At 36.9% G+C, this 14,584-nt stretch overlaps 1 protein-coding gene across 1 annotated transcript in view; it reads right to left on the bottom strand.

Moving 5' to 3' along the window:
• Positions 1 to 14,584, bottom strand: part of CDHR3 (cadherin related family member 3) — a 201,797-nt gene that overhangs the window by 141,866 nt on the left and 45,347 nt on the right. The gene's annotated exons all lie outside the window — the stretch shown is intronic.

Here is a 14,584-nt window from a genome sequence, read left to right as displayed (position 1 = left end):
GTGGGCTTCGCCACGTTTTACCTGGATCCGCTGTGTCATTCGATGCAGAGGAAATTTCATACCTACCTGTTTCCCCTATGACAAGGTCAGCTGGGTTCTTGTGTACTGCATCTGTGGAAATAATGTTAAGAGAACACTGCAGAGGAAAAGTTTGGTTAATTTTTCCCGGCTGATGTCGCTCATTGTCACAGCTAATTTGTCCGTTTCCGGTCTGTGGGGAGATAACATGATTAGTATCATTGATATTTATTACTACATTTTGTATATCTCTCCCCTCCCCTTCAGGTGATACTGCAGTATTTATGACTGTGCCTGTGGTCCACTGCTGACCACTGGCTGTACCCCTAAAAAAGTATTGTTCTAAAGGGAAATTACTGACATTTGTACAACTGAGAGATAAGATTAGCCCAAACACATTACATTGGTTCTTATACCTTCAAATAACACACGCTATAAACAAATACAGACAAGGAATAAAACACTCCCCACACTCCACTCTGGAACAAATTATGATGACACCAGGTAGAAATAAAAAGATGATCACAAGATTATACCTTGCTATTCAGGAAGCGACATATAAAACAAAACCTATGCTCCATACCAAATGGGAACAGGATTTAGAACTAACCTACAACGAGGATGACTGGAGACGCATTCTCTCAGAATTAAGTAGAGGTCTCACAGGAGCAGACCTAATCGAAAACTCGATGAAAACAGCTTTTAGATGGTACCTTACGCCAATAAAAACATCGCACTACGCACCTCAGGGTAATAGACTATGCTATCGGGGATGCACAGAGGTGGGAACTTATAAGCATATGTGGTGGGATTGTCCAAAGATCCGACCCATATGGGACAAACTTACACAAATGGTGAAGAGAATCTTAGATGACTCATTCATATTAACAGCCTCAAAAGCCTTGCTACATGTTCACATAGACTCACTGAACTCAGCTACGAACACATGGGTTAACTTGATATGTACAGCTACTAGAATATGCATAGCCAGGAAATGGAAAGTGGGGGCCCCAGATTGGCGTGAGGTACTTGATAAAATTGATAATATTTACAATATGTCAGAATCAGCTGCCTGGATGCAGGGTACCTCAGAAAGGTTTCAAAAAGTTTGGATACATTGGATCCTAAATAAATATGGAGAGGAGGGATAACCTGGTCTATTTATAAATGATAAAGATTATACCTCAGGGCCACCAAATAGAAATACAAAAGAGATATCATAAACAAGGAGAAATGACTACCTATAAAGATATCCAACAATACTGACACTGCTCGATAGGAAAAGGAATGGTTTATAGTTAAAAGTTTTATTTAGTTAAAAGTTTATTGTTTAGGGGAAAGCAGGAGGGGGGTGAGGGGAAAAGGGGATATAAGTAACTTACAGAAAGGGAAAAAAGTTGTCAACATAACATGCTTCCTATTATGACAGAGAGCTTCCATGTCTCGGGATTTATATAAACTGTAATGTCATGATGTAACTATTGTACAACTCTAATAAAAAAGTATTTCAACTAAAAAAGTATTGTTCGGTTGCTGAGCCGTAGATTTTTGACTCATATTAGCGATTTGTTCGCTCAACCGATTTAATTGGGTAAACAGCATATCTACCTGATTGTACAAGTTACCTCTAACCCTGGGCCTATCTCTTGGTGCCCCATTGTACTGATTCCTGGACCATTGGGTTCCCTCAGAATCAGGGCCACTATTTCTATTCTGGCGTGGTTGCCCCTGGGGTTCAGCTTGTTCAGCATTAGTACTTTCGGGAGCATTATATACCTGGGGTGTCCGGTTACCCTGAGAATATCTTCGCCGTCTATTGTATCTACCCTTGCGCGGATACCAATTATTTGGTGAGTATTCTCTTTGTGAGTAATTATTCACCTGATTATGTCCCCCACTTTGGTTATAGTCTCCCTGTGCCTCAACCTGTGTAGGGGGAGGGGCAGAATTAAACCTCTGTGGAGATGGCCTGTTTTGACTGGCCACCTCTGCATAAGTCCTCTTGTTAGACTCCAAATTGAGGGGGCTAGGTGACACCCTAGTTTCTGCTACAATTTTGGGTTTTGACTCCTTTTTCACCCCCTGTTCACTGGATTGCTGAATAGAGTATAATTTTGTACTCTCTTTGATCAGCCATTCCAATGAGCAGTCCTCATCAAAATCTCTAGCTAAGTTAATTTTGATGGGTGTAGGTAGTGCTTCAAAAAATAAATTTACAAATTCTGAGCCGTCAAATTTGGGATTATCTTCAGCCATACTGTACGCATTTTTCAATACAGAAAGGAATTCGATTGGACTCTGATTCGCACGACACTTTAAACCATATACCGCTATCTTTGCGGCAGTTTTAGTGCGATATTGCCCGAATTCTTTTCTGCATTGTCGTTTTACCCCATTCCAGGAATGAATATTCATATCCTTTAGTGAGGCAAAGAATTTGTGATGCTTACTGTCAAATACCCAAGGTAGAAATTCAATTTTCAATTTCTCACTTGTAACATTCATTATAGCTAACGCATTTTCAAAAGCCTGTAAATTATCAATTACAGATGTTGTTCCCTTATTGGAGAATATAGGTACTGCGCGTTGTACGAAGGTGATTATTTTATGGGAATCATAGACTTTATCAGACTTATTTTGGGATTCTCTGTTAGAGTTTCCCTCCCCCGCATCAGCTGCGCTACAGCTGTCCTCTGGATTTACATCCTGAGGGGATTGTCTATTTGGGAAATCTACTTCTGACCCGTTAGGGGTCATTTGTCTATGTTGTTCTATATATTTTCGTACCTCGTCCCTGACGCGTTCGCTAAAGGAGTTAGCATTATCTGTATTATTCTCACTGCTAATATAGGGGTTTTCATTATGGCGATATGACCTTTTTAAATCGCTTAATTCTCTCTGGCTTTGCGCAAGCTGTTTATTTAAATCTTGTATCTGCGCGATTAAGTCCATATTGTGCTCATCTAAGGTGGCTAGGTTTTGGGTAAATTCATCCATTTTATTTTTGGCTATTTTTAAACCCTCTTCGCGTCTGCGCGAGGAACGAATACTATTTTCTAGCTCCTGTATTTGCAATCGTTTGTCTGTGACACAAAACGACATTTCGTCAATTATGCATATTAAAAGGGGCCAGGATTTTAGTATTAGTTCATCTCGCTTTTTGGGAGCTTCGCATTGATTAATCATTAATAATTCCTGGAAGAATTCATTCTCTTCATTCCACATATTATTATTAACGGTGATATTTTTAGCCCTAGTTTCAAGCATATCCATAAAATCATTTAATTCACCCGCAATATTAAACTTCCCTTTAAGGTAACTTAAGATATCTTTCTTAAGGACCTGACCTTTAGTAATAGGTATTGTAATGGGACCAATTTCATCGCTATGTATAGAATTAAATGAGTCACTTCTGGCTACAGACATTATTATATTGGTTTAGTACTTAGTTAAACTAAAACGCTAATACAATTTTTGCCAATAAAAAGAGAGAAAAATTTTATATTGCAAAAAAAATATTGTTAATTTTGAAATATGAAAAATTAATATTCCGAAATATGACAAATTAATATTTTTGATTAACTTTTAAAATATGAAAAATTAATATTTTTGATTAATTTTGAAATATGAAAAATTAATATTTTTATTAATTTTTCAAAATTAATCTTTAATAATATTTCAAGATATTAATGTCAATCTCGAAATATGAAAATTAATATTTCAACTTTTCAAAGAAAAAATTATATCTTCAAAATATTAATATCGAAATATGAATTTTTTTTTTTTTCTCTTTTATAATAATTTCTATTTACTTACAAATATATTATATCAATTATGATGGATATTATTAAATCTCAGAAAAGTGCCTCCAATTATTATGTCAGTATATTTATGAAAATCTTAGTAGTGCTATCCAAATAATATATATAATTTTATGGCAGGGTTATAAACACAATACAAAGAAATAGAAACCCTTATCAACCATGCACCTACTAGACCATACAATTAATATAAATATCTGAATTCTTTTATTTAGTTAATATCCATAAACATATTGAAGTATATTTGTAATAAAAGGAAATGAAACAAAATGTATATGCGTTAAAACCAACTCTTAAGATATGCTATCCTTCTTACAAAACCCAGAAAAATATACCTTCACAATTCAGCCTTTTATTTATTTAACACAATGGGACTAAAAACCTTTAACATCCAAGCAATACAATTCTAAACAGTGTTTATAAAACAATAGGATAATATATATTCTGCTATTTAATTGCAATTTATCCTAATACAAAATTAACTGACAATATCAGAACTTGCATAGATAAACAATTTAGGATTGGGATTAGTATAACAATACATAGGCTATGAAATGCTAACTTGAAATATTTCCTTAACTCTGCTAAGTACAGCAATAATAAATGTTTAATTTAAATGCTTGCATACAAACAGGCAGGCTAAGAGCTATTTAAGGTTATATAATACAATCTAAAAGCCCAATTTGTTCTTTCCAATTCAAAAATTGTAATTTTACTGTAGTGGCTATGCTTATAACTTATCTTACAAAAACCTTGTATACATCACCCAAATAAACAGCAATCCGGTTCCCAATGTTTTGCAACAGATCCAATTCACCTCAGAAATTCAAAATTGGGGTAAAGCATGTGGAGTCCAATGGTAGATGTGTGCTTTTGATTAATAACTGCCGCAGTTACTCCTTTCTGGATCAAAATAACACAACCTTTTCTTAGTCTCTATGCTGGGGTTTTAAATCATCTGATCTTACCCCTCCCCTTTTTGATTATTTATCAGTCATTGGTGAATATTGGAAACGCCCACGGCCTTGTCTTGGATTAGTTCTTTGCAACTGAACATGGATTGGTTTATTTGGTAAATGTGTTGTCAAGGAAATGCATTCTTTGCAACAACCAATCATCTCATGTTTGCAATTCCGCATCATAACACTAGGTGGCAGCAGACGTACAAACAAACAAATACAACAAGACCATCTCTAACATTTTTAAGCAAGTTAAAAAATTTTTTTTTTCATAAAATGGTTATTTAATCAGATCACACTCTCTGCATTAATCATATATAACCCCAATTACAGATGGTTAATATTAGGTTATTTTTTTCTGATTATTCTGATACCAAATATGTTATATTATTAACATTTTATTATATTAAGGTAATTTAACACTGCCAATTACTAGCCCAAAATGCATCACAACTTTGTCAGCATTCTGGCACTTCTTTGCAAATAACAGCCTATTTTTTATTTCAGTATTGTACTGTATTCCAAGTGAATCCTGTCTATGTAGATCTGAAATAAAAAAAAATAAATGTCAATAATCACCTCTCCTCAGGTCCACAAACATCCACTCATGTTTTCAAACACACAGAGGCCAAGATATTCATGCCTTCAAAATATACACATATATGTACACACACACATACATATATATACACACATATATACATATATATATATATATACATATATATACATATACACACATATACACATCTCATATCCATTAAAATATATACAGTTGTTTTAAAATCATAATGTAAGTCATGTGTCTTCACTGTGTGCTGTATGTTCACACCTTAGCATTTGTCTTTGTTTCCCAAGGCCTTTATTGCTCCACATGGGGTCAATCCATGAGGAGTTGTAAAAGTCTTTAAAACAGCATATTTCCTGTTTAGCCAGCAGTGCAGATGTGTATTTGATAATTAACACCCATGTGCATAAAAGCTGCCTCTCCATGATTTTGATCAGTTCCAAAAGGGTAATTCAGACATTTCGTCTCCATATATTTGCCTGTATCCTGAAACTATGTTATATTTTAGTTCCTTGCTAAATTATACAATTGCATAATTTAACATATTGAGTGTGTGAGTGTCAGGGAATTCACTATTACAATCCTGTCCCTTTAATTCTGACTCCTCTTTCCCTATTTAAGGCCCCTCCTCTCTATGCTCCTCGCTTGGTAATTTGAATCAGTTACTTAATGTGACTCCTCTCTGAAGACACCTAGCCCTTTCCTCAAGCTGTGGGGATTTCTTACTTGCTGCTGTGAATCTTGGCAGCCTACCTTAATCCTCTGTTGCTGTGTGCCGGTCTGCCTCTTCTGTTACTTGCAGTTTCTTAGGAACCAAAGGAGCAGCATTCAGTTCCCCTAACTGTTACACCGGGTGGCTGTGACGTCACACCCGGCATCTCAGCGTGTCTGCAGCGCGTGTACCGCGCTGTGTCCTTTCATCAAACAATCATCCAGGATACAGTAAGGCTTTCATCTGGCTCTGACTTAGCCTTCCAAATAACCACCAGGAATTGGTCTGTATACTTACTTACTCTATTTGGATATCATTATGTCTCTCAACTAAGCAAACTAACTAGCACTGTATTCAATGACTGTTACTATCACTAAACTGCAGGATAAACTTCAACTGCCTGTTACATTGCTTACTCTGCTTGAACTGCTGCTTGCTTAATATCATTTGCTGTGACCACCCTGAACTTGATTAAGTGACTGATCGTTTGTTACTAACTTATCCTTGCATAAACAATGTCTGTTAGCATAATCTAACATATCATTCTATCTGCATAAGATATTCCCTCAAGTGCTGTATTCCTAACAAGTATCTACTTCATCAACTCAGAACAAGGTTTCATTTGTAGTTCTATGTATTACTAATCCTTGTCTTACTTGATTCTCCTTTTTTGCCATATCATCTCATACAACTCTAATCATTACTAACCTACCTGACCTGTTCAAATACATTCTGGGGATAATACTATCTGGCCTTATAACACTATCTCATTGTACTACATCTGTTTGTCTGACATTCCATTTTACCATCTAACTTCTCTGTATATGTGTCAGCTATATCACATTTAATCACTAGTTATTTGGTTGATTATTTATCTATCCTATCTATAGATACTCCTCCTATCTGTTGAAATACAGACATCCTGTATCTTGGTTGCGTGACAGCTCCGTATTCACTCTGTACCCTGCAGTAGTGACCCTCAGTTCAATGAGCATAACTGGATTCCTGTAAGTTAAATCTGTGTGAATCCAAGCTTTGGTGTGAGGCTGAGTGGTCCTGCTATAGCGGATACTAGGTACCAGAACTTATTTTCCACCTGTTCTAACACATAACATTACAGAACATAACATATTACCAAGCCAAATAAAAGTACCTCTATCCACTATCATGGAGCTGAGTGAGCTTTCCAATAGAGTGGGTTCTCTAGCCCAAAGTATGGATAATATGTTACAGGGTTTAAGAGAGATACAAATTGAGAACCAGAATATTAGAAAATTCATCAATGAGCATATGGCAACTAAACCTTCTACTTCTGAGACTACACCTGAGCCTGTTGTGAGTCCGCCAGAGAAATTCTCTGGGGACAGGTCCATGTTCAGAGACTTTAGAAACTCTTGCACTCTTATGTTCACTTTGAAACCTAGGTCTTATCCTACTGACAGAATCCGAGTTTTGACTGTGATTTCTTTTTTGCGTGGAGAAGCTAGATCTTGGGCCAACGCTTTCTATGAGACTGATGATCCCATATTAAATTCTCTTGATTCCTTTTTTACCGCGATGTCCCTTTTATATGAGGATCATAACAAGCAGAATACTGCTGAAACAGCTTTGAGATCCTTACGCCAAGGGAAAAGGATGGTAGAGGAATACATAACGGACTTTAAAAGATGGGCTCCTGACACTTTGTGGAACAACCCAGCTCTGAAAAACCAATTTCGCTTGGGCCTCAGTGACTCATTAAAAGATGAACTTGCTAGAGGTATCATTCCAGATGTCCTTGAGGATCTCATGACTTTATGTATTGGTATTGACCGAAGACTCAGGGAAAGGAAATATGAAAAATCCACAACTGACATTACTCCTAGGAAATACACTCCCTATCATGCAAATCTTCCTACCCATGCTACCAAGAATGTCGATGAACCCATGGATGTTGCTGTGATTAGAGGCCCACTAAAGCCTGAAGAGAAAGCCAGACGCAAACTGCTTAATTTGTGCCTATATTGTGCTGAAAAGGATCATGGCGTAAGGGATTGCCCATCTCTCCTTCGTCAAAAGAAGAGTAAGAGAGTAAGATTTAAGCACACTGTAAATATGGTTAATAATAATTTGCTTCATTTATCAATCCCTCTCTCGTTACAGTGGGATCAGCAGAAGATAGACGTACAGGCCGTAATTGACTCTGGAGCATCTGGGAATTTTATAGATTTAGTTTTTGTTGTTAAGCACAAAATACCACTAATAAAAAAGAGTGTTGCACTAGCCATCCGTTTGGTTGATGGTTCATTTTTTAGTTCTGGTCCTATCTCACACCATACAGTTCCACTTACGGTCACCTCAGCCTCAGGGCATACTGAGTTGATGTCTTTTGATGTTTTACCAAGTTCCATCTACCCTATGATACTTGGTATTCAGTGGTTGTCTAAGCATAACCCCATTATTTCTTGGACAGACTCTACTGTAGTTTTTGATTCTCAGTATTGCAAGCAATTCTGCACTGATTCTCATACACTTTGTCATATTACTGTAGACACATTACCAGATTGCTATAAAGAATATGCTGATGTTTTTGATAAGGTTGAGGCAGCTACACTTCCACCACATAGAAGGTATGACTGCCCTATTGATCTCATTCCTAACTGCTCCATTCCTTATGGTCATATATATCCTTTGTCTCAACCTGAACTAGCCCACCTTAAGGAATATCTAGACGAAAACTTGAAAAAAGGGTTTATACGTCCATCCACTTCCTCTGCAGGTGCTGCAATGTTTTTTGTGAAAAATAAAGATGGCAGTTTACGCCCCATTATAGATTACAGACAACTGAATAAATGTACTAAGAAAAACAGATATCCCCTGCCTCTCATTCCTGAACTAATTGAGCGTCTTCAGGGTGCCACCATCTACACCAAGCTCGATCTTAGGGGCGCATACAATTTAATCAGGATGAGAGCAGGGGATGAGTGGCTAACGGATTTCCGTACACGATACGGACTTTATGAATACACAGTAATGCCGTTTGGGCTCTGCAACGCCCCAGCCACTTTCCAGTGCTTCATAAATGATGTTTTTCACGACCTTTTGGATGTATGTATTGTTATCTACTTAGATGACATTCTTGTCTATTCAGACACTTTTGAAAACCATTTAAAACATGTAAAATTAGTTTTATCTCGTTTAAGGCAACATCATCTCTACGCCAAACTAGAGAAATGTATATTTAATACTAACTCTATTTCATTCTTGGGTTACTGTATCTCTCCTACTGGGATTACTATGGAGACCAGTAAAGTAGAAGCTATACTCAAATGGCCAGTACCCTCTTGTAAAAAAGATGTCCAGAGGTTTCTTGGATTTGCGAATTTTTATAGAAAATTCATTAAAGATTTCTCACATATTGTCAAACCATTAACAACTTTAACTAAGAAACATATCAGGTTTTCATGGGATAGTAGAGCTGAAGACTCTTTCACTACCCTTAAGAATAAATTTACTTCAGCCCCTATTTTGCAATTCCCAGATCCCAGTTGTCATTTTACGCTTGAGGTTGATGCTTCTGAATTTGCAATAGGGGCTGTTCTGTCCCAGAGGGCCTCTCAAGAACAGCCATTACATCCTGTTGCATTCTATTCTCGCGTCATGAGCTCAGCTGAGATAAACTATGGCATTGGTGATAAGGAATTGCTTGCCATTAAATCCGCATTGGAGTTCTGGAGGCATATCCTGGAAGGTACAAAATTTCCTATTACTATTTACACAGACCATCGTAACTTAGAGTATTTAAAGTCAAACAAGACCCTGACTTCTCGTCAAGTCCGCTGGAGCCTTTTCTTCTCACGTTTTGATTATGTGATCACCTATCGTCCAGGTTCTAAGAATCTTAAGGCAGATACCCTCTCTCGTATACCTCCTAAGCCACAAGATCATCTGACACCTGCCTCAGTGATACCTGCGGATAGAATCATTTGTTTAACAAATGATTTCTTGGAAACCCTAAAGCTGCAACAGAAGGAGGATTCATTAATAACACACCTCAATTTAAATAAACATTCTGATGAACTGTTCTATCATCATGACCAAATATATGTACCCAAGGTTCTCAGGAATCAGGTTTTGGCAGCAGCTCATGATTCCTCTTTAGCAGGTCATCCTGGCGTACATAGGACCCTTCATATCCTTTCAAGGAATTATTGGTGGCCCAAAATGTCTGATACAATCAAGCAATACATCAAAACATGTTTTCTTTGCACTACTAAAAAACATCAACATACACGTCCCTATGGATACCTTCTATCTCTTCCAATACCTGAAAGACCTTGGGCAGATATTGCCATGGACTTTATTGTTGATCTGCCGCCTTCTGCTAACTTCAACACTATCATGGTCGTTGTTGATCTTTTTTCTAAAATGGCCCATTTCCTGCCACATAGAGGTCTACCCACAGCTCCAGAAACAGCTACTCTTTTCATAGATCATATTGTCAAATTACATGGTCTACCGAATTCCATTACTACTGACAGAGGTTCGCAGTTTACCTCTAGATTTTGGGATCATCTTTGTAAATCCCTCAACATCTCTAGGAGGTTAAGTACAGCCTTTCATCCACAAACCAATGGGCAGACTGAGAGAACGAATCAAGCCCTGGAACAGTATCTCCGTTGTTACTGTTCTCTAGAACAAGATAACTGGCATTCTCTCCTTTCCACTGCTGAATTTGCTCATAATAACATGCTCAATTCCTCTACTAAAATGTCTCCATTTTTCCTTAACTACGGTTTTCATCCTTCCTATGACGTCCAGACTCCGAAAAACTCTCCTATACCTGTTGTTAATGACAAAATCAATACCTTAGTGAAAGGTTTCGCCACTGTAAAACAACTACTACTTGATGCTCAAAAAGCTCAAAAACGTTACTACGATCTACGACGTTCTAAACCTCCCGAATATAAGGTGGGAGATAAAGTTTGGTTAAGCACGAAGAATATAAGATTACAGGTTCCTTCCAAAAAGCTTGCTTCACTTTATTTTGGTCCTTTTGAAATTAAGAATGTTGTTAATGTTAATGCAGTCACTCTTCAATTACCTTCTTCCATGAGAATTCATCCAACATTTCACGTCTCACTCCTTAAACCCTATGCTTCTATCAGGGCTACACCTATGATGGATACTTCTCTAACTCATGTGACAGATGAGATGGAGTACGAGATTGATTCTATTCAAGATTCTCGATACTTTCGGAACCGCCTTCAGTATTTGGTCAGTTGGAAGGGTTATGGACCTGAAGAAGATTCTTGGGAGCCTGCTACTAATGTTATGGCTCCGCGCCTGGTTTCCTTGTTCCATAGGAGGAATCCTCACCGTCCAGGTCCTTGATCCGCTGAGCGGCTCCTTGAGGGGGGTGTCCTGTCAGGGAATTCACTATTACAATCCTGTCCCTTTAATTCTGACTCCTCTTTCCCTATTTAAGGCCCCTCCTCTCTATGCTCCTCGCTTGGTAATTTGAATCAGTTACTTAATGTGACTCCTCTCTGAAGACACCTAGCCCTTTCCTCAAGCTGTGGGGATTTCTTACTTGCTGCTGTGAATCTTGGCAGCCTACCTTAATCCTCTGTTGCTGTGTGCCGGTCTGCCTCTTCTGTTACTTGCAGTTTCTTAGGAACCAAAGGAGCAGCATTCAGTTCCCCTAACTGTTACACCGGGTGGCTGTGACGTCACACCCGGCATCTCAGCGTGTCTGCAGCGCGTGTACCGCGCTGTGTCCTTTCATCAAACAATCATCCAGGATACAGTAAGGCTTTCATCTGGCTCTGACTTAGCCTTCCAAATAACCACCAGGAATTGGTCTGTATACTTACTTACTCTATTTGGATATCATTATGTCTCTCAACTAAGCAAACTAACTAGCACTGTATTCAATGACTGTTACTATCACTAAACTGCAGGATAAACTTCAACTGCCTGTTACATTGCTTACTCTGCTTGAACTGCTGCTTGCTTAATATCATTTGCTGTGACCACCCTGAACTTGATTAAGTGACTGATCGTTTGTTACTAACTTATCCTTGCATAAACAATGTCTGTTAGCATAATCTAACATATCATTCTATCTGCATAAGATATTCCCTCAAGTGCTGTATTCCTAACAAGTATCTACTTCATCAACTCAGAACAAGGTTTCATTTGTAGTTCTATGTATTACTAATCCTTGTCTTACTTGATTCTCCTTTTTTGCCATATCATCTCATACAACTCTAATCATTACTAACCTACCTGACCTGTTCAAATACATTCTGGGGATAATACTATCTGGCCTTATAACACTATCTCATTGTACTACATCTGTTTGTCTGACATTCCTTTTTACCATCTAACTTCTCTGTATATGTGTCAGCTATATCACATTTAATCACTAGTTATTTGGTTGATTATTTATCTATCCTATCTATCGATACTCCTCCTATCTGTTGAAATACAGACATCCTGTATCTTGGTTGCGTGACAGCTCCGTATTCACTCTGTACCCTGCAGTAGTGACCCTCAGTTCAATGAGCATAACTGGATTCCTGTAAGTTAAATCTGTGTGAATCCAAGGTTTGGTGTGAGGCTGAGTGGTCCTGCTATAGCGGATACTAGGTACCAGAACTTATTTTCCACCTGTTCTAACACATAACATTACAGAACATAACAGTGAGATCTCCCAGAGATAATCCTTTGTTCTCCTTTCAGCCAAGAATGTCTCCTGTGCAATTGGAGTGGGGGAGATCTAATCCTTTGTCCTACAGACCATGTTCATATCCACAGATCTATCAAATAAAGACAAATATACCTCTATATATTATTTAATAATATTTCAAATACCTTGACATGCTGTTTGAAGAACATTTGAATGTGAAATATTCATATTTTCATGTCGGGTTAGCACACTTGAGACTATGTAGCGCTTGAGTATGGTGTTTTTCCACTTTTTTGCTCCATTGACTTCTACGGGGGATACTTTAATGCAATTGCGATATTCAAAGTTTGGCTTTTTGCGTGCATTGGGTTAGCGTGCGAGCAGAAACTTTTTACTTTCAACTTGTGATACGAGTGCTACCCCGGGAGCGTTAATTAGCGCGCCACTTGTAATCTGGCCCAAAGTGTTATGATACACACTTAAACTCACCAACGCAAACTACCACTCACATTCGTGCTTATTTTTATGACACCGCAGTTGTTATTTAAAAGGAACTGAATAAATACAAATACACAATCATACTCTTTTTCACAAACGTATTCACAGTTTCACCAACTTTTATACTTTGTTCATGAGATGTAATATAAAGTCAGTGTACCGATGTCTAGATATGAAACAATAGATTATTGCAATATAATAGCCATATACCATTCCCATCCATGAACAAGGAAGTCATCAGTAATCATTTTTCACTAATTTATTATCTAAAGGAAGCAAAATGCAGACCTTAGTTCTAACAAGGAGGAAGTTTATTTAATATATTAATTTTCTTTACAGCCCCATATACAATACTGTATTACTATCTGACTGTGCGCCTATAGCACCTCAATAGTGGTTGAATTGGATGCAGAAAGTTTTTATTGCCCTAAAAATGGGAATATAAAAAGATTATTGTCTGCACAGCCTGTAATTATTAATTGGCAGTCATCAATTCTGGGCTTGAATCTTAGCAAAATGTATTAATTAAAAAAATATTTTTATTAATCATACATTTTGCTTTAGAACATATTTTGTTTCTTATCAATTTCATTTTGTTTAAGCATTATCTAACTGTGCTAAAAATAAAAATGACTGGTAAAATCCATCTGACAATTTTGTAACAATACATCTCAGAATAAATGAAAACCTAGATAATTAATTATGTACAAATCCATAAAATGCTTTTAATTGCATAAACTACTCACTTCAGCATGTTTGTTTTTTTGCATACAATTAACAAATCTTATGTTGATGTAATTTACCATACGAACAAATAGGAGGGTCTGAGACCCTAAAAACACATTATTTAGAACTTTGATAAGAAAAATGTTACTGAGGAGGTCATGCATTATAAAAATGCTAGGGTCTGAAAGTCCTTAACTAGGGATGAGCGAATCTGCTGAAAGTGTAAATTGGTTTGGTGGAACGAATAGCATTCGTTTTGGATAATTGAATGTTGATAAGAATTAAAATCCATTAAAATTCGGTAATTGAATGTTATTTCTGGTTTTTCGAATTTTACCTTAGTTTTCGAATGTTCAAAATTAGTTTGAATATCCACATTCGAAATTTTAGTTTAACAAATGCTATTCGGAAGTTCAATAGTTGATGTGGTAGGGAATTTAGTAAATTGATACATAATAGATGCAAATATATCAATATGAATGTTTCTATTTCGAATATTGCATAATTTGAATATTACGTTTAAGGCTCAAGCATTAGAAATGTTATTACAAATATATTAATTAAATTTTTTTTTAATTCAAATATTACATAATTTGAATTGAATTATTA

The sequence above is a fragment of the Bombina bombina genome, chromosome 6 (assembly GCF_027579735.1).
Source record: "Bombina bombina isolate aBomBom1 chromosome 6, aBomBom1.pri, whole genome shotgun sequence".
NCBI lineage: Eukaryota > Metazoa > Chordata > Amphibia > Anura > Bombinatoridae > Bombina > Bombina bombina.
The sequence above is the reverse complement of the archived record's forward strand: the minus strand, read 5'-3'. Positions and strand labels throughout refer to the sequence as shown.